Source organism: Zosterops lateralis (assembly GCF_965231275.1).
Source record: "Zosterops lateralis genome assembly, chromosome: 4".
In the NCBI taxonomy this organism is placed as follows: domain Eukaryota; kingdom Metazoa; phylum Chordata; class Aves; order Passeriformes; family Zosteropidae; genus Zosterops; species Zosterops lateralis.
The window spans coordinates 40,309,090-40,331,340 of record NC_139765.1 but is presented as its reverse complement, the minus strand read 5'-3'; positions in this window follow the sequence as shown (position 1 = coordinate 40,331,340).

Here is a 22,251-nt window from a genome sequence, read left to right as displayed (position 1 = left end):
CAGGAGAGGATTATCTGCTGCCCATCCCCAAAACACAGCCCCTCACTGCTGCTGTGTTTTGTTGCAACCATCCAAGTGATTGGAGCAGAGACATGTTAGTGGGGTCACCAGATTCTTCATGCATGTGGAGTGACCAGCTGGTGGGGGATCTACACTACTGGACCAAAGGACCAAAACATGAGGGCAGCAAGAATGCTCATGACAGCAGCAAGGTCCAAAGGGGGCAGTGATAGAAGCACAGAGCAGGATCTATGTTTTCTCATTTGCATTTCCCATAAAATATTAGTTCAGGAAACACATAGAGTATCTCACATGTGATGGGTTAGGGTAAAGCTGTAGGATGCCTCCCCCAGATGATTGCTGCAGGTGAAGGGGCTAATCTTTGCAATTTGCAGTCACTGCCAGTCTCTCACACTGCTCACACGCCCTGTCATAAGCTCTCTGCTGAGGACAAGATGGTGAACTCAGTGACACTTCATCTTTCAGGGCAGGAGAAAAGAATCTTTCCTTTTCTCCTCACTCACTGCAGTATATCTGTCTTTAACCTGGGCCAGCTCTAATGTGTCCCCATGAATCTGCAGCAATGGATCATGCTGGAGGGACTTGAATCCACAACAGCAGGGACATCAGCAGGATTGCAGTGTGCAGAATCTGTCACTTCAACACAGCTCAAGTGACAAGTACAGGTCTAAATAGATATGTCTAAACATGACCATGGTACCAAAGTTACGGCACTCACCTGTGTGGGGTAAATTTGCATTCAGATCCCCTGATGATTTCTGCTTTTTCTCTCATGATTCACTACTTGGCGTCTGCTCTGGACACTTCTCAAATCCTAATCAAAATATGCCTTAGCATTCACACACCTTCCTGACATCTTCTCCTGGGATGGACACAGAAATAGTGGTGGTCTGACTCTCTTAAGCCATTGGAATGGCACCACTAATGTGATTCATAATGTGATCATATACAACAACTGTTTGTCTGCTGAGTATATCTGGACTGAACACACATTGAAACAGCTAAATACACACCAAATATGGCCAAGAAATGCCTGATCATAAATACATCAGTTGTGGAATAGTTTCATAACTGTGTGTGATCTTAAAGTTTTGAGGAGAGGAAGGTTATGCATGGGATATTTACTCGGTTGTAAAGGAATTCCATTTCAACTAGTAATCAGAAAAATAAGTCACGTTTCTGGTACTATAAAATTAAAATTTTAAAACAAAAATGGAGATGAGTATATTATGGGATGAGAAGAGGATGAGAACACTGAGTCACACCAGAGCTGGTTTTAAAACATTTCCAGCTGAAGCAGTCACGTACCATTGTCTTAACTTGGCAACATGTGCAGAAAATGGCTCCCACCAAGGACTAAAGGCTGGTTGCACTCTGCCACCAAACATGCTTGAAAGGATGTCAAGGTCTGTATAGTCATAGTTAATAACAGTTAATTCCAGCAGGGCTCAGGGATGCACCCAAACATGCCCTGTATACCTTGGTCTCCATAAACCACTAAACTCCTGTATCAGCCCTTTGGACCAGAGAGCCCAAGGCTAGATGTCCATTGCCATGAGCCATCAGCATGATCATCATGTTGCCCCTTAGCTCCAGGCCAGGGTCTTTGTGGTGTATGCCTGTGAGCTGAGCTAGTGGGACTGCCACCTGCAGCCAATGCTTTTACCAGACACCACTATTTTTTAACATATTGTAACACTTGTTAAGCACTTTGCAACAATAAATCTTTTCATTGTTTGTGACATTTCCCCCACCTGCTCTCTCAGTGTGATAATACACTTTTAAAATAAATATTATCCGTTTATACCTTCATTAAAACTCTATATATGCTCTTCTATGTCCCCAAGGCATTTGCTGAAGTCATGATTGCTACCAGTGCGTGACGTAAGAATTCAAGCTCATAAAACCCATTCATAGACACTTTGCAGCATATGCCATTTATTTGGCCTTCTATTAAAGGTATTATGTTGCCATACTTTGCAATCATAAAACAGCAAAAAAATTTCAAGTGATTCCTTGATAGGTGGTTTGTGTTTTAAATGGACTTGGGCTATGTAGGAAATTGCTGGCAAAAATGTACCTAATTGAGCCATTGCTGTGTCTGTCTTCTTGACTCTTGTTTCAGCTCTGCAGGTACATTGCTCCCCTGCAGGGTGGTTTGACTGGGGTGGAGAAGGAAGCTCTTGGAGATGACAGTTGTCACTACAGTCATAGGCAGAAGGTTGCCTACATCCAAGGGTTTTCCACCAGACCCAGAGCAGGAAAACAACAAGCCATGGGGAATCCTTGACTCACCGTGCTAAGCACTAAAAAGATACAGGACATGCTGTTTCGTTATTCAGGCAGTTTTAGATTTACTCATCATTATATTGCTACCAGAGATAAGCAAAAAACAGTTGGCCCAGATGTAAGCACCAGATTATATCCCTGGTAAAAAGCAGAGCACATGCTTACTATGACTTAGATCCATTTTCCATTTTTAGTCTGAGTATTTCTGAATATTATAAACCAGGACTTTGATCTCACCTTTCTGCTTCCTACCAAAGAGAGTCACAACACTGCAGACATTGAACTGAATAACTGAATGCATATGGATAATTCCACTGAATTCAATGCAATATGCAATTCTGGAGACTAATGTGTATTTAAAAAGCAAATGGAGGCTTACACTAACGGATTTATCTTTCAACAAGATTTAATAAATAGCATTGCTAATACTGTCACATAAAATCACATAATTTTTTCCCCTTCCCTATTTTGGAATGAAAGTATGCATTGTAGAAACCAAACAGAAATATGGTGCATCACTACCCTTCTTTTGCCAGATTGCAAAAATGTTCATTGTAAGCCAACATTTTCCTCATTTGCCTTTGTTGCAAAGTGTACCAGATGAATTTTGTGGCACTAAATCATAAGAGAAAATAAACAGCGTTGAATTAGAAACCCAAAACTTACTCCTGGCACCAAACCCAGCATTTCAGCAGACCATTAGTACATTTGGTGTTTGCAGCTCCAGATATATTCTCATTAGAAACTGGTTTCAAACCAGCATGCTGCTCCAACAAAGGCAAGTTAGATGCAAAGAGGACACAATTTCAGTCTTATTGTAACTGCTGGGAAACTACCACAGATTTCAATAATCTACTAGATTGGGTCCAAAATGCAGACATTAGATATACCATGAAAGAATGACTGTCTGGAATTTATTATGCAGCAGATATGCCACCAAACTGGAAATTTCACATAGGGAGGAAAAAAAATCACATTGTGTATTTAGCTTGGATAGGTTGAAAATGATGTAATAGAAGCATTATGATTTATAACAAATTTATGAGCTATGCAGACAAGCTGTTCTCTGGGGATATATGTGGTAAATGAAGAATACCAGTGGCAAATAGAATTTACATCAAAGCAATCCTGCAAACCTCAAACACTTATTACTCTATTTGTGACCTTTGTTAGTACACAGAAGTAGAATACAGCTTAGCATAATGTTAACGTTTACATAAAATGAAACATTTCTATTTTAACAGTTACTGAAAATGAGATTAAAACTTTATGTAAACTACACAACATGCATTTTTGATATTGTGCACCATTGTTTGAAAGCAAGTTGCTTTTAAAGGAAGATATAAGTTTATTGAATTGCTACACTTCAATACAAGGAGTTGCTTATCTGAGAAAAATATCTGCGGTGCACCTCGCAGTTTACTAAGTGAAATATGTGTAATGTGATTGCAGGCTCTGGCAGGTCTTCACCCCATTTTTGTGGATGTTAGCCCACATAGTAGAGAATACCATGTAATTCCCAGCTAATGGCAAACTCCTGCAGAGACATGGATTTCTCTATGCTGCCCCTGAAATTAAGTACTTCATGCCCCTAAATGGGGAACAGCGGTAGTCTCAGGGTAGTTTCCAGGGAATTTTTTCCTGATATTTTGCAAGTTTTATATTACTAGATCTGGTCTATGAAGAAATACTGTGTAGTAGAAAATACAGACAATCTCAAGGGTAACTCCCTGCATGGCACTGGCACATGAGGCAGTAAGGATTTTGTACTGGTACTCAGCAATGGAGGAATGTGCAGGGAGAAAGAGGGCTAGAGGGGTAAGGAGGCCTTGGCAGGGCCATGCAGCAGGTCAGTCTCTCCTTGCACAGCTTTTCTATGAGATAACCAGCAAAAATACTTATCCCCTCACCTCTTTTCAGCAGGGCTAATTTATTAAGGTTTTCTGGGTCTTTCACCAAGCCACAGTGTCCAGAAGACCATGGCAGCTGCCAGGCTGGAGCAGTCCTGGCTGTGCTCCTCCAGTGGAAGTTCTGACCTGGTACTGAGCAATTGAAGGCCTTTCTTTTGCAAGTGATGGATATTGCCCATCATGCTTGCATAGGCTGAGCTCTCCTCAGAAAATTCTAGGAATTCTGCTTCCTTTTCCCCTCCCTGATTAAGTTTTCTAAATTAAGAGGTATGTCTTTCTAGTGATGCACTAGTTTGTCCAGGTATCACTGGATCCAGGATATGCTCTTTTTCTAGGTATGATCAGGAGTTCAAAGTAGAAAATTGGATGCCTTTGAGAACACTAAAACACTGCAAACCCTGTAGGTGATAAACTATGTCAAAAGGAACATGTTTGTAATAAATGCCTTCTTGTAATAAATGCACCCTGGTGCCGGCAGGTTGAGGCAGTTCCTTTAGCACCAGTGAGGCCAGACCTGAAGCACTGGGTCAAGGTCTGGGCTCCCAGTAAAAGACAGACATGGACATACTGAAGAGAAGTTCAGCCAAGGGCCACAAAGATGATAAAATGATAGGAACTTCTCTTCTCTGTGGAAAGGTTGTGAACTGGGACTGTTCAGCCTAGGGAAGAGAAGGCTCTGAGGGGGGATATTATCAGTGTGTAGAAACATCTGAAGAGAGGGTGATAAGGAAGACAGAGCCAAGCTCTTTTCGGTGGTGCCCAGTTATAGGACCAAACTGAAACACAGGTTGATTCTTCCCAAATATTAGGAAACACTTTTTCATTTTGAGGTTGACCGAACATTGGTACAGGTTATTCAGAGAGATTATGGAGTCTCCCATCCTTGAAGATATTTAAAAGGCACCTGGACATAGTTTTGGCCACTCATCTAGGTGGCCCTGCTTGGGCAGGGGCTGGGTGGATAAAGTGTCATTCAAAGTCCTTTCTGACTCCAACCATTCTGTGATACAGTGATAAGCCCTGACAGTGTACCTCATTCAGTGATTCTGCCAGCACCTTGAGATTCCCAGTCTCTTTGAAAGCCCTTGGGAACTCACAGAGCTTCTAAAACACCGAGTCCTTTACATACCTGCATATCTTAATGTCTGTTTATATTTGTGCATTGTACCTCTTTAAGTATAAGAAAAGCACTGCTGTTTTCAATTTTCACATTGAGAAGAGTGAATTGGAGTTGTGTCAGGTGATCCCAGACTCCATTACTTTTGATAGAAGTGAATATATTTTAAAATATGGCTAGGTATGATATATCATAGAATCATAGAATGGTTTGAGTTGGAAGGCACTTTAAAGATCACTGAGTCCCAACACCACTACCATAGGCAGGAAGAACTTTCACTAAAACCAGGTTGGTCAGAGCCATCCAACCTGACTGTAGTGGATATTTCTCACTCACTTGTAGTTTTCCCCCCGTCTCCAAAAATCAAGCTATTTTAAAACCCCCACATTGACCTTGAACATTTCCAGGGATGGGGCATTGGTGTCCATTGATATCAGTAAAACTCAACTGTTTCTCAGCTAGTTTTTCACCTAGTGAAGAATGTCTGCTAACTTACTGCAGCTGTTTTCCATGGAATAACACTGACCTGCTGTGCCTTTCACATGGAAGTGGCAATATATGGTCAGAAAATCATATGTTCTGACAAAAAAAAGCAAGCAAGAACCAATGTATGTATTCCTTATTCTAAACGTCAAGTATTCCCCTGAAAACCATAAAAATGGAACATTGAAAACTACCTCATCCCCTACATCTCCATGTTTTTCTAAAACTTGAAATACATTTTGAGAGAGAGTCACACATTTTTTAGCAGAACCTCCTTGATCACCTTTCACAGGAGATCAACAATGATTCATTTTGACCACACAAGTCAAATGAAACCAACTGTAGGAACTTTCATTCATCTCCAAGTTCTATAGACCTGCTCCAGTCTGCAAATTTCTCCTCGGTGAGAGTCATACAGTCAGCCAGTGTCTCCAGGAGCTGTGTGCATCATCCTAGGGCAAAGGAATTGAAGGAAACTAGATCAGAGCATTAAACCTTGGCCCCTTAGTCCAAAGAGTAACTGTCCGAGTGTGTTATTCCACTAAGATAACTCCTGCCATTCTTTTAATATTCAGTCACCCAGCAGGAGACTGAATAGTTTTTATATACCATGAAAACAATGGTATATTTATCTCTGACTTAATCAACAAAAGCAAAGAAGGATGATACAAGGGCAAGCTATTCAAACACAAGTGTAATGTTGGATGTCAAACAATAGCATACTGTAAGTAATACCAAAAAGGGTTTACTCCTATAGCAACATTTAGGGAAAACATATGATAACAATAAAAATTATTTCCACAACCTTTTCACCACTCGTTCCATGTGGGAATGATAAGTGATAGTCCTGCTTTACATTTTTAAAGAAATATTCCTTGCAAATTATACATTACAAGCTTTGTTCACTGAGCCTCTATTATGCATGTGTTCTCAGTTATTACTTTTCTGAAACATGAATTGTATTATGAACATCAGTGTGTATACTCCACTCAGGCTCATTTAAAGCCATTTCAAGGGGGTGTTTCTAGCCCTGAGATCTATCAGAACCAAGGGAACAGTTAGTTTTGAGCCATCTTCTTCTAGCTGCCATTTGAGCACAAATATTCCAATTTGTTCTTTTCTAAATCAACACCGGATGGATCATTAAATAACATACATTCATTAAACAGATCGTGGTCATGATCTGCATCAAGACACTGCCAAGAACATATATGTGTGTAGTATTGCTCAGTTCTGTGCTCTGGCTTAGATTTTAAGCCTGTGTCAATTCACAGCAATAGTTTTGCAGCCAGAAAAAAGTGGATGAGCAATGGATTTTGTTTTATTAAAGGATTCTTCCAGCAGCAAGACACATGTCTCTACCAGTATGTTCAATAAGCAGAAATATTACAGCATCTTTCATTTCTATGCTTTTCATCAGTAGACCACAAAAGCTTTTGCAAACTTGGATTACGTCAGTCTTTTCTACAGCCCTTAAAAGAGGTAAAAGCGTGGGATGGCTCTGGTACAGATGGCCAAACTGACGCAAAGAGTGCTCCAGGACATGAATATATGAGCTGCAATCACACCTTTGATGGCAGCGTGGACACAAAGACTTGCTCCAGCTCACACAGTCAAAATGTGGCAAAGCTTGACACAAAATCAGCAGCAACCCCTTTGTTCTAGTCTGGCCTATTTGGGCTGGGTTTCATTGTACTACTTTCCTCATATCTCTTTCTCTTAAATACTGGTCTAGATCAGGCAATGAGATTTTTATGACATATAAAGTCTTCTTCTCAATTCCCTGTTTAAAAGATGGATCGTTCAGTGATGGTGACCTCTGTTACTAGCCTCCCCTCACATTTCAGTTAACAAGGCTGCTGTTTCTTTCTGCTTGTCCCTGTGTTTCATGTTGCCGAAAATAGCTTTTAAATATCAGATTTTTGCTTGCACAAAAAGGAGCAATTTTAACAGAGCAGAAAAACACAGAGCAAAGAGGCATTTTCCTCCTCTACTTCTCTCTTCACTCAGAGTTACACCCAAGTTTATCTGGATCTGGGAAGAGTAAGGGAAACCAGGCTTCATTGTTGTAACATTGCTTTCTATGTCTCCTTTTTCATTTAAGATTTTGAACTTTAAATCAAAGCCACACATTTTCAAGTGGCCAGACCTAAGTTTCTCTTAACCTTCCTATCCTGAGGTAATCTGGCAAAAGGATCTTCTTCATACTATTTTTTTATGGTTTACATTTGAATTCAGAGTTGATAAGGTGTCAATTTTTTTCTACTGTAAATCAAGATACCCTTGTCTTTGGAATTAACTCCAAATTGTTGGTCTGGATGTGAACTTCACACTGATTCCCTCCTCTATCCTGGCTGACATTTTCCTATTAATTTTTTTTTCCATTTCATCATTCATTGGCTGATGAACTTATAAATACACTTCATCTGCTTTTACTTTACTTTTTAAGCATAAACCAATACTGAACATGTTGACTTGATTATGTCCAGAGGCAAAAGAGTTGCATGCTTCTTAAGTCACAGTAATAGCTTGAAACTTGACTTTCTGCTCCTTTGGTCCATCAGGATAATCAGTGGGTCACCTCCTCCTTCACCCAGAGTAAACAGTGTCATGCAAAAGAAATGCCATCTTTGAAAACTGATTAACGCCATCACTGCTCACAGCCAAGTGGAGCAGAGGGCAGAAGAGTGCAGGAAAGTGGTAAATAGCAACCACGTGCTCCCTTGCTCCCTTCCCTGGTGCATTTCAAAGGCTGAAGGATTTTCCCTCCCTGCCCCTCTCAAAAGACCTCTGCCCTCCCTGATTCTCACTGCTGTATAGCAACCTATTCTTTCTGGGAGGTGCTGTCAGTTTTACCCATAGCCTCTCCATGCACCGACACCCCCTACCTAAATTAACACTTCCTTCCTCTAACCTTCATTTCCAGTTACCTTTCTTGAATAGAGCCACTTGGCTCAGCTCATGGAGAGGTTTAGAACCCCTGCAAGGATCTCAAGAGGATTTTTCACATCTAACTTTTCTTTGGTGGCAGAGGTTAGAAATCTCAGTGATTTTTAGAAGATGCACTTTGTCAGCATCTTTGACCTTTGCTGGCGAGACCACCACGGGCTCATCTGGAGCAGCAGTCCTCGCCACAGCCCTATCTACAGCTGTAGTGGCTCTCCAGTGAGCTCCAGAATGGACAGTGCTCTGTGTGGGCAACCCATGGCCAAGGGGCTCAGGGGGGTGGCAAAGCCTAATGACATGGCACGAAGGTCCTCATCACTTGCAGGAGGAAGCTCCTACTTGGGCAGAGTTCCCAAAACTGCTCCAGACAAAAATTTATACCAGTAAACACCTGCAACTCAAAATTGCTCAAAGTGAGATATGTTGAGCTAAGAAAAACCTGTGTACCTCGGTCTGTTAAGGCTTTCCCCTGCAGGAGGGCAGCAACGAGATGCAGGGGTCAGGCTGGAGAGGTAATTCCTTCTTCAGCCCAGCTACACCCACATTAGAATGGGACACAGAGGTAAGCTGAATGTGGCAGGCTGTGGGAACACAACACATGTCCTGCAGTGTGTTATCACAAGCTCTTCTTCTTGCCTCTCTCCTGAAGTCTTTTTCAATTGAGAATAATTTGAAAGCAGACATCCTAAAAGAAGAAATGTAAAAGCTGTGGTACATTATTTTTAAGAATTGCAGATAAGAATCAAATTGTAAAAAGTGGTTCACTTCTGACATTGATTAAAATTACCTTTTGCACTACATTTACATACATTAAAATTACATTTTGAATTATCTTCACTTTCCCAGATGCAGATTTAAATCCTTAAAAGAAGTTGTGTCTGTTAGCAAACATATTACAACAACCTTGATCAAATGATAGCTCTGTTTTAATGCAAGTACCACAGCAAAAATAACATTCCTCCTATATCAGCAATTACAAACAGAGAAAGTGATCCAAACCCCAGAGAAAGCACAGAAACTCTACCACTGGTGACAGGGTTTTGGATTAGGTACTCATTTTGTATCAGCACTGTGCAATGTATCTATCAGAAAAGATTATTATAACTCTTCTCCAAATGATATTTCGCAGGAAAAGCATCAATTCAGCCTCCATGATATCAGCAGTGCTGCGTCCTGCTCGAATAACCGGATGCAAAACATCCTCTTGAAAGCATGTGATTGCTCCTTCTCTGTTGTGAGTTTGGCAATGTGTGCTTAAGCTGCTGCTGAGAGCTTTCCTCCAACTTTCATCAAAGGGGACACTGAGTCCTAGTTCAAGGGAAAAATCTAAACCAAGCCACTTTTCAGATTAGAAAACTGCAGTTTGTTTTACTTTGTTTATATTTAATTACATAATTGGTTGTATTCTGGTCATGAATGGCATTAAAATAATCTACCAGTAACAATAAGCAAATAAATCAAAAGAGTGAAAAAAAAAAAAAAAAAGAAAAATGGGCCCAAACTTCTAGAATTCGCAGATGAAATTATAAATAAATGCCTTGTCTTTCCTTACAAGATTTTGCAGATTTCAACACAAAAGGCATATGAGGCTCTGATGGAGAGCTTGGCCCCTCTTCCCACTGACCTTCCCAGTCCTGGAAGTTGTTTCTTCCAGCTGCTTGTCAGTGTCTGTAGCACAGTGGCTTCCTAAAAAGAAACTTTCAAAGGGAAGAGGAAGAGGAATATTTATCTATATTTTATTGTGTGTGAAGATTATTTAGAAAGCTCTGTAGGTTCCATTGTTCCCTCCCATTCATGTAATCAATAAAAGTCAATACTTAGCCCAATCCCAGCAAAATGAAAGGGGCATTGATGCCTTTCCTAGATAACACAGACCAGATGCTTTGTGGTACCAAAGTCCCACCTCCAGATTTCCACCCCAGCACCCTCTTCTCACAGCACAGAAAACATGTTTTCACCATCACACTGGGACACAGCTGCACTCCCATCCCCATCACCACTTGGGCAGTTCCTCAGTGAGAGATCTCAAAAGGGACCCTCAGCTGTTTCTAGGACATTTCTTTCATACAGTTGTTTGCTACCTTCCTCTTCTTCTGCTCCTCTTCTTCTTCCTTTCTCATTCTTTCTACACCTGCCCTCTTTTTCCTGCTTTTCCACTTAGGTGCTCTCTTCCTAAGTAAGACCATGACAAGGGAAGGCACCAGTGTGGCTTTTGCCACCATCCTTATCTGAGCAGAGGGTGCCTGCAGATTCCATTGCACCTTGCTAGCTTGGGTGAGGCGTTGGTGCGAGTGCAGTGCCTTGGCATGGTGACACGGGGTTCTCTGCAACACGGGCTCTGAGATCTCACCCACAGGCACAGCTCTGACTGCCAAAACCACCCACCAGCAACAGGGTGCAAGGTCAGCTGCTGGTAAATACTATGTCCATGTCATGGCAGCAGGTTCCTGGACTTCCCAAAATGCATTATCTGAAGAGGACTGTGTATGTGAGAGCAGCTCAGCTTTGCAGCACTCAAACAGCAACACAATTATGGACACGTGGTCCAGGATGCAACAGAGCATTCCTCCGGAAGAGCTCAGCTTGTGATTTGAGAGCATTTGTCTCACTCAATCCTATGGTTATCACTGTGTCCTCAAGGGAGACATTTTGGCTTTAATAATCTATAAAGCACTTGCATGCCAATACTGTGGCTTTACGACAGGGCTGTGCTCCATCCATGCAATCCCAGGTTGTGAAATAGCATTAAAATCCTGTGGAGAGAGAGGGGCCAAGTGCATTCTCACACTGACCAGAATACAGTTGACCTTGGAGGGTGGGTGGATGCCAAGTCTGTGGAAAGATTGAAAACACAATATACCCAGTATTGATATGTTCTTGCAATATACAAAGTGCAGCGGTATGTCACCCGGCTCGGCTGCTTCACGTTATTTATATCTGCCTACGTGGCTGATTCATGTCTCCTGAAAACTTATTGCCACAACCTTGTTTTGAAAGGAATGCAGTGTCCCACTCCCCCAGCAGCTCCTGCCGGACCTCTCCTTGTCTCATTTATTAATTCATTCCTTGCCAAGAACAGCATGGTGATGTAATAACGAAATGTGCTTTGAAATCAACATGATATAAAGGACTTCTGCAAGGCTTCAGGCCGGCAAAGCACTTAAACACACGCGTGACTTTAAGCATGTGAGCGGTCGTCCCATTGGTTTCAACAACACTACACGTGTGCTTAAGTGCTTTGCTGGATCAGGGCCCACATCTGACAGACAACTCAGGTTATGCCTTAAACAAAGAACCTCTTTGACACAAGATTTTTAGCAGAAAAACTTGGAGCTTTGTGCAACCCTTGGAAGAGTCAACACTGAGCCCACAGGAGCTGATAGAGGGACTCCCATCAATTTTGGTGAGGTGGGGCTTTTGCTCTGGGACTTGGAGCTGGGTACATGTTGGCTGTTCTGCCCTTCTGACTGGGTAAAAAACAAAAAAGACACTGCTAGTTTTTGTCAAAAGATCACAAATAAAAATAGCTGACTTTTAGTGTTTACAGACCATGTATGTGGTAGCAGTGCAGATTTTAGACATGTTATTCTTGCAAGAAAGTCTAAAGAAATGATTATCTTGTCTACAAATATAGACCTGTCAAGGTTGAACAGTTATGTTCAATGTCATTGTAAGCAAAACTGACATTTTATTTACTCATTTGTACCACTAGAGTGTCAGCTCAGCAATGATTAAAGCTGTCAGTAGAATCAACAAATAGTGTAAAAACAGAGAGCTGCCAGTCCAAGTTTCTGTTTCACTGAACATGTTAGTTTGAGTGAAGTTTTGCCTGAATGTTTTGATAGTTTTGTAGCTTATTTTTACTAATTAATTTGCTTGTCTATTATCCTCTGGAGGAAAACAACATAACTGACAAATAAAATGGCTCTCAGTCAGTCAGTCAGTCAGTTGGTCGGTCAGTCAGTCAGTTCTCCAGAGGAAATCCTGTGTGACTGCTTGTGAATTTCCAGCTGATCTGTAATTTTGACCAGAACCATTTTTTATGCTTTTCAGATTTCTGTCAAGGAGTGGAAAATCAGCTGTCTAAAGCAAAAATTAATCCAGGTTTAATCTCAGGAAGATGACATGTTTGAAAGGAATGACCAGCACTGTTTACCTGTAGAGAGAGATGTACACTGCAGAGTGTGTTGGAAGATTTGCCTTGTCTGTTTATTAAAAAGAATGAGGAAGAAAAAGGAGGAAAAACAAGACGAAAAAAAACTATCCTAGTTTTTCAGATTTCTTCTAAAACCTCAAAGCTTAGCTCAGGATTTTATTGGTCTTTTTAGACACAAAATTTAGTGCTGGAAGCCCTTAAAGTCAGATTCATATACATAGTTTGTTTTTGTTGCCAATGAGAGAGAAGACTTTTTTTCCTTTGATTACATGGACACAAAATGTAATACCACTAAATCCAAGATGCATGAAAAGGCAGACATAGAACTATTGTTCAAAATTAGTTGCCAGCGCGGGATTCCTAGACAAAGAAACATCATTGCACTCTATGTACTATAACATAATAGCTGTGTGACTGGTTTTAATTCACTCCTATGATAGACATTGATTTTCCCAAGGAAGGTCTTCATCAATAGAACTAAAGCTTTTTTAACAGAGTAAAAGGAAGGCACTTTCTGCACTATGTTTATTGAGAGGTTTTCAGGCAATCATCAAACCAATCCGCAAAACAATTCCACGCGCACACAGGTAGGCCTGATCCTGCAGGACAGTACCGGTGCCCAGAGGCAGGGCTCCATCAAAATGTCTCTGGAAGGAGAACTGCAGGACTGCTCTGTGACACCCCTGGCTTTCGGCAATTGCACTTTGCTTCATGTGTCGACTTGTTGGCAGGACCTGCCCTTTTATCACAGTGCTGACATTAGATCTGGTCAAAAATAGATCATATAAGTATGTCACTGAATGTCTGATGTTCACAGGCTGGTTTCCACCATGGCAGCAGATAAGATTTTTATGGCTTCAAGCATTCATACCATAAGTACCTTATGGCATTCAGAGTCAAAAGTTTATCTCATTCTTCTCAAAATGTCCAGAAGCCAGGGAGATCTTAATTTCTTTTTAAAAGTCATCTTAATGCTTTTTACTTATAAAATCCCTTGCAGTCATTACTTGTGAAGTTGCCTTTCAAAGCATCCTATTGCAATCTCCTGTTCTCTTCATTTTGTCTGTCTCATGATTTAATGTTACTGCCACACCTATGGTGCAGCGTGGTCTGTAGTGACATTGTTCATCAGAAATCAAGTCTTCAACAGACTCCTTTGTGTCTCTGTGCCTTCTCTCTGCAAGAGATCATGAGCATGGTCCTGCATTCCTCTTGGAAAACAACACAATCTTATTCATAGTAAGTAGCCATTTTCCAGCAGAGCTTTTTAAAATTTTTTGCTATTTTTCTTTAAAAAAAAAGGAAAAGGAAAAGACTTCAAGAAATTATTTAGTCTGACAAATACTCTAACAGGACACACTTGGCTTTACCCTAGGTGACCACCTACTCAGTAGGTATGTAAGTAAGGGAGGACAACATCTGGCAAAGGCTTGTGAATCACAATTTTCTTTTGCAAGTGGAAAACCATATCCTGCACAAGGTCTCAGCGGGGTTTAATGCTGTCAGAGCATACAAGGTTTGTTTTGATCTGTTATGGAGTAACACACATAGCTTTCAGTTCACACTAATAACATCCCCGTGCCTGAGGTATACACCAATCCAGGGGCTACTAATTAAAGGTTAGAATTAACCAAACACAGTTCCTCCACAAAACATATGAAACTTATTAAAACTTAAAAGTGATGGCTGGTTCTCTGTATAAGTGAAGCAAAGAATGAAAGACTATTGGGGAGGGTTATTTAAGCTCATTTTATTTCAGCATATTAAAAATTTCCTCTGTCAGTTCAGCACATAACATTTTAATGTTTCATGTGAAAACACAGAACACTTTTAAAGAATCAATTATCAGTTCTGCGTAACATAAAATAAATCCCACTTTCAGCATCACCCATAAAGCTTTTTATGTTATTGTGATCTGAAAGAGGTTTTTTCGGAAGTTCACCCTTTTTAAAGCAGAGCAGCACAATAGTGTGCTGAGACACCTTATATTTATTTCAGTTAACAGCTGGGCATTTTGGTTGGGACTAACCTCATCAAAAGGGATACTTGGACAAATGGGGTGTGCAGCAGCTATTTCAAGCTTCTGATACAATTTCAATTATTAAGGCGCTCCTGCACTAATAGGAATTGATCTACAAGCAGAACACCCCCTTGAAATAGGAGGAGTGACATACATAACTTATTGACTTTTATTCTCTTTACTTCCATAAGCAAGAGCAGAGGGTGTGCTATGAGTGTTATGCAATTTATGTGCCCACTAGATCCTCCTATTTACATTTTAAAAATACACCCTCATTAAGCCCTCCAACGTTATCTATGATCTTTGAAGTAAAAGCTTTTGTTGCAGATAGGCTAATCTCTATTGGCAGAGCCTCCTTTCCTCAACGAAGAGTGTCTTCAACATGTTGCAGCCTGTACCCTCAGCCTGAAAACGTCTTCACGTGATGCTTAATGAACTCATTACCCTTAATGCTGCCCTAATAAGATAGCTTGTAAATGTATTTATTTTAAATTGGGTCAATTCAGCTGTGTGAATTGATTTATATAAAACTAATTAATTAATGTAATTGAAAAGCCTGTAAGGATAGGGGTTCACAAACTTTTGTCAAATCCTTCAGTTTCTAAGATTAATTAAAAGAGACCTGGAAACAGCAACTTCGAAGCTGATAGAAAAACTTAAAACCTGTTGAGTGATAATAGTTTCTGTAAGAGTTTTTCCGTAACAGTGATTTTTCTCACTACTTACCTCAGTACAAAGAAAATAAAAGGTAAGACTTAAAATCTGCAGTTGTAAGCTGTTTAAAATTGGGTTAGGGTCCTATAGCTTCTGATTAAAAGATAAGGGCTGAAATCACTTAACGTAGATGTATGTTATTAAACTGTGCACATGTTGGTTTACAGCCAACCCAAATCTTGCTCCCACAGGCTCTTTTTTTTTTTTTCTTTTTTTATCATGCTGAAGTATTACAAAGACAACACCACCACATACTCATGGACCACTGAGAACATGGGGGCTTTGCAGCAGGGCCAGGTCTTTTGAGTGCTATGGGAACACTACCAGTCCCCAGTAACAAATGCTCTGGAGACAGCAGTGAGTGCTACACCTCTATTACCAGACCTGCCCCCTGAAGTATGCAGCTATGGAGCCCTGAGACTACTGCATGAGGCTAAACACAGCTTTATTCTACCAATTTGGTACAATTTAAGTGGTATTATGTACAATAATGTGGGTTGTGAGTTATCCTTGCTGTATTCCTTAAGAACATCTGGGTTGTTTTTGTTTTTTTTTTAAAGGTAATTATTTTGTTTGAAAACAAACCATCTATGATTAGTTACTGTGTGTTAATAGGAGAAGGAAAGGAGACCCACAGTCATGGCCCTCCCCTCTCCCACTACCAATTCAGCCTACAGGCACCCCATCACCTGAGAAGATGTCATCTCGCCCTTCAGACCAAGGCCCTGGTCTCACCCTGGATTGTAGAATCAGACAATGGAATGATCCATGCTCACAAAGCCTCTTGTCCAGAGGTAAATAGTGGCTGCATTGCCAGCTGATTCCTTGAAGACTCCAGATAGCTATCTGCCAGCTGGACTACAGGCATATTGCTGTGCTATGAGGAGCAAGTTTAACTAAAAGAAAGAAAGTGACAACATAAGCATGTATTTCAAAGTGTATATCCTTTAGGAATGAGTGCTGAGGCTTTTTGCTTCTGGCTTTCGCAAGGACACACATAGTATATGCATCATATACCTACCATAAATTAACACTTCTATGCTATTATAGCTATTACCTATCCCACATTAGTTTTGCCTCTAAGTATAGAAATAAATGTAGAGCTTTGATGGAAGAATGAATGTTCAGTTTCCTGAGTCCATTCGACCTCTGAGATCCATGACTTCTTCAACCAGACACTGTTTAGGTTAGGCATTATCAGGAGCCATGGCTACCACAGCCTTAAGTACCACAGTGAGGGAAGCCTGATTCCTGGATGAGCTGCTGCAGAGTGTTCATGCTTACCCTATCACAAAGTATTTGTCTTGGGAATTTCCTGGGCATTGTGTGATAATGGTAGCTTTTGGTGGCTGTTCCGACCCACATATCCAAAATAACAAGAATGCTGTATTGCAGCCTGTCAGATTTATTTTTGTGGCATGGCATAAGGATGTACCCTATCACATCCTGTGAAGTTTGGTGGGAGCATGCATCAAACATATTTGAGGGTTCAAGCTTCCTTTGATACTGTTCATGTGAAGGAAGCTTTGGCTAAATAAACTCGCCAAAACTTGGATAGTTGAGAGTCTGACACAAAGTATGCACTAGTATTCAGCTCTATATTCTGCCACTTTCCCACTTAATGATTTGTCATTCCTTTTCATATTAAAAACTGTCTTAGTGGGGCTTAGTATAGAATGTAAGGTTTGTTTTCTTTTCTGTCCTCAGCAATGCAAAGACATGTTTACAGCTGATGTATTAGTTATTATATAGACATGATTTTTCAATTCAACAAATTTATCTCATAGAGGACAAACCTTGTAATTTGCTATAAAACCTAAATGCCCAGGCAAGGTCTTTCTGGTAAAGAATCAGCCAACTTAATGTGCAGTGAGTTTTAGGGGGTTTTCTCCTTTTGAGATGTCAGTTACATGCTGGGAAACAAGCGGTGGTGTGTGGTGATGCATATGTTTTTTCTGCACCGAAAAACCAAACAAAGCAAAAAACCAACAAAACAAAACAAAAAGAAACCAAACTAAAGCATCTGGCCTCCTAGCCTGAAAGAAAAACTGTTAAAAATTATTATGGAACAGCATTCTTAGCCAGCATAACACAAAGCAAACAACAAGGAAAGGTAACGCTGCTTTGCTCATTTTCAATCAACACTCTCTGCCAAATATTCTAAATGTTGCAGGAATGTAGTTCATGTGTTTCATGTGTTTCACAGATCATGAGCTACTTTTCTCATTGCTTTGACCACCAGACACAGCAGCATCCAAACACAGCGCAAGAGTAATTCAGACAAGACTGTTCCTATTACATTTATAGGTATTACATTAGCAGGGGAGAAAAAATAGACTCCTGTACAGGTCTAAAAGAGACCATGATTATTTCTACCATGCAGAAGAAAAGCTAGCAGAAATGAGGTGGTAAGATAAAGAGGCACACAATTAGCAGGGCTGAGCTGCAAATCCCTTTGATAGATTGCTTATCTTCAGAATGAGTTCTGTGTCCAGCTGAGCACACAGTCTGCAGGTTGTCTGTAATTTTGATTATTTTGCAGATGAGTGTGCTAAATCGTGAACAAATTGCATCTATAGAAAGGATGCTTCCAGCTGAAGCTGGCTTTACAGCATAAACTTTGTGATATATCCTATACAAAAACTAAAAGGGAAGAAAGTAGGCTACAGACACGGTTTTCCTGAAGACCTGAAGTACTCTGCTTCTCCAGCTCTTCTAGCCACAACCTTCAAGAGCACACACATGAAGGCATACCTTATCATCACAGATAGTTCTAAAGGTGTCAATTTCTTGCCTTTCTGTTTTCTTTGAAGAGAACTTCCAATCAGACCCTGAACTGCAAATATATGAAACTATTTTTGTCAGAAAGTGCTTACCCAAATGTCTCCGGATTTACCGTAAACTTGCCTGCTTAACCTCTCAGAGGTCACGATGTTTTGTAATAACTGGATTTCACCACAAAGAGGATGTCAGGTGGAATGGTGAGGACCTTGGGATAAAATCTGGAGGAAGCCTGTGTAATTCCCAAGGGACTGGGAGAAAGAGTTGAAAGAAGAGCCTGAGCATTTCCAGGATGAATTCTAAATTTGGCAGCACAGTGACTCATACAATCTATATTCGAAACAATACTATAATAGCAGCTACCGGGAAGCACTGGATAATATCCAAATGCCTAAAAAAAGCTAAATTAAAGTAATGAAATGGAAAGCTCTTGCGGTCATTTTTCATAGGAAATAGCTCCCATTTCAGTCTGTCTGAATAGCTGAGGTAACTGATACTATGCAGAATATGTACCTGCTGACACACAGGGTTCAGGTGCTGCCCTTTGCTTACCCTGCTCCATGCACTCCCACCATCCTCAGCTCACTAGCAGTTCCATGCCAGAGCAATGCCTCTAAAGCCTTCACAGGCTCCTCTTCATTAATTTTTATTTTCTTTCATGTCTTTTGTCTCCATTTAACAGACATTGGGAAAAATCTTTTCCAGCTGATTGTGTTCTTGAGATACAACACTGACCCTGTGCAGCAGAGCTGATGACACTTTCCACCTCTGATTACAAGCTAGAGATGAAGGTGAGAAATTAACCTCCATTTGAAATACCTACCCCTCTGAGGTGCTCACAGTGTAGCCCTGGTTTGTGCCTGAGATGTTTTGGTTTTCTGAAATTCCTTTCCCAGAGAATTTTCTGTAAACAAGAGACATGTTTTAGTAACTGTAACTTGGTTTACATTTTTCCCTATGAGGAACTTCTTCTTGATGTCCCTCTGGTCTGACCAATGTGATTGAAGAGGCTTGTCTTCTTGTCACCAATCAAATTGATCTGTGTAAAATAGTATCTAAAGGGAGACACATCCCAAGAATAAAGGAGTCATTTTCAGCCTTCTGAAATCAGAGTCTTTGTGTCATTGTGGTGTACAGCAGCATCACCACAGGTAATATTTTGCCATGATCTTGGCATGCTCTGTCAAAGAGGTGAGCAAGGACCTACTCTCTGTTCCCAGGGAGACTGTATCAAGGGAAATTCTTCCTGAAGTGTCCAAGGTAGTGCTGAACCCATTGTGAAGGTATTTCTCTCCTCAGTAAGGCTGTCTGTGCCTCCTGTATGAATGGATGTCTTTTGCTCAGTGGTCAGGGGCCAGTGCCAGGCTCAAATCAGTGGAAGAGGTGCAGTGGGAAAGGTGGATGGAAGACGGTTCATCCCAGGCACTGTACCCTGTGTGGATTTCTCTCTTTATCCATAGATTAAAATAAATTTTATAAACAGGTTAGAAAGCACAGACCAGACCAACAAGTTCCACTGCTTCCAGTCAAGGCCCTTCACTGTACAATCAGATATTAGAAGGGTCCAGATTCCATGATGTTTGCATATCTCTGTGCAGCCTCAGTGGGCTGCTTTCTAGAATATGTCTAAGCCTGGTGATCAAAGCACCCAGATGGCTACAGAAGCTAAAGTTTCCAATCTCTTGAATCAAGGAGCACACATCTCCATCCTTCCTGGGCAGGTCACCAGACCACTCGATCATTTGCAACAAACAACACCAGTGTTTCAAGAGAAACCTATGGTTATTATGGTGCTTACCTCTAAAAATTGCTTTTGTCTGCTCAACCTCACTTTTGCAGATGTAGTGTTTCCCACATCCATATCAGAAGGTTTCTTGCTGAAGATCTGGCCTGGGCAACCACAACCTTCCTCTGTCCCCTGCCTTGTGTGACTACTGTGGTGTTCACCCAGAGCTTCACCTACACCACTGGACTAACCTTCCAGCATGATGCAAAACCAGCAGCATCTCCAGCCATGTGCTGAAACTCCCAAACTGGGAACATGCCAGAAAAATCTGAGGTCTTTATTGTTCAGTGGAGCTGATGAGGAGGGAGAAGAACTTCTTAAGTTGCTGTCAGAGGTGTAATCTGTACTTCAGGTCCCAGACCCATCCCTTCTAACTTGAGATGCTTACCTAAAGTACCTAAATTAAAAGCCTAGTCACTTCAGGGTCCCTTGACATGCCCTGAAAGAAAGCAGGAGAAAGAGTACAGGGGGTTGTGGGGGTTACTCTCCTTCTCCCAGCTGTTAAGGGAGCCCCCTCTGCTTTCAATTTCAGGGTCTGCCACAGGCCCATTTAAGGAGGAGCATGACTCTGGCACTGAAACCCTCCCTGAGCCTGGCATCGCTGATTCCGACCTCCTGCAGTACTTCAGGCCCACAGAGCCTTACATAAAAATGATTTTTCTTTCTTCAAAAGAGGCCTTTCTTGGTGTAACAGATGTCTCAATATAAGTAAAGTTGATCAAAATAAATTCCAGCAAGTAAGGGTCTGCCCTTGCTTGAGGAGCACATGACTGTGTTCTTTCTGCCAACCCAAAGGTACACAAATAGGCTTTCCTGCAACACCCTGCTGCTCTGCAAAATGCTGCCTGAAGAGGACACAAACTTCCATCACCCACAACATTCAGATAATTATTCAGCATTTTCACCAAGGCCCTACAGGGTGGCGGCTCACCACAATTTCATTTTTTACCCCTGCACATTTCCTTCCCAGGAAGCCTCCACCCACCATCAACTTCATTTTAGGTAATGCCAAAAAACCCAAAGTTGTCCTTTTTTATATATATAGACCATTCAAGTTTCCACCACAGAAATCATCTGATGGCTCAATTTTGACTCTTCTTTAAAAACCCTGCAGTTAACTCATGGTAAATACAAAGGCAAAAAATATTGATTGTTACACGCAGGGGCTGCAGAACCCGCAACTTTGCCTTAAATCGAGTGGTTTCTGTCACTACTATTTCCCAAAGAAAACATCACGGCACAGAGCAAACAGCTTTAAACAAGGAAGTTTTTGAGGGTGATAAAAATTTTGAGTGGGGGATGAGCCAGCTCCTCATGTCTTACCAGCTACTGGAAATAAGAGGAGCTTTCTCTGCTCCAGCTTTGTATGGGAAACTGATGTAGGTGTCAAACTGGGAGGGGAAGGAGTGTAATAACATGGAATGTATTAGTAATATGTACTTAGAAGTCATAGTAAGGCTGAATCACAAGTTACTCAGCACTTTCCCCATTTATAATCTTGAAAGCTTGTTATGACTAATGCTACAGGCACTAACCTGGCTCAGCATATAGCTCTTTAAACAAACACAGACACTGCCGGGCCTAATCACTGCGTGCCAGGACTTGCACTACCTAATTTGAGATGCCTGTTACCAGCAGAGGAGTCTAGACTTTTTCCCTGGGTGCTGAGATACAGAAAATGGGGAAAGCTAGCAGTCTTTGGAGATGCTCCAGAAAAACCCACACTGAGGAGAAAGATGGTTTAAGACGTGCATGCCATCACTCCCTCTCCTCTGAGCTCAGAGGCTAACCTCTCCCCTTCAAAAGCAGACCAAGCCTGCTTTTTAATGCCCTTAATAGCTAGCTGGCAGGGGCAGCTATGCTTTTTCAATACAGCAGTGCAGTAGCAGGAGTGCTCCGCTAGCACGTGGGAGACCTGAATTCAACTTCCCTGTTTGCCTGCAGCAGCCCAGGCTCCTGCCCTCCTTGTAGATAGAGGAGCCAGCCATTAGGTAAGATGTGTAAGAAGATGCTGGGGTCTGTATTCCT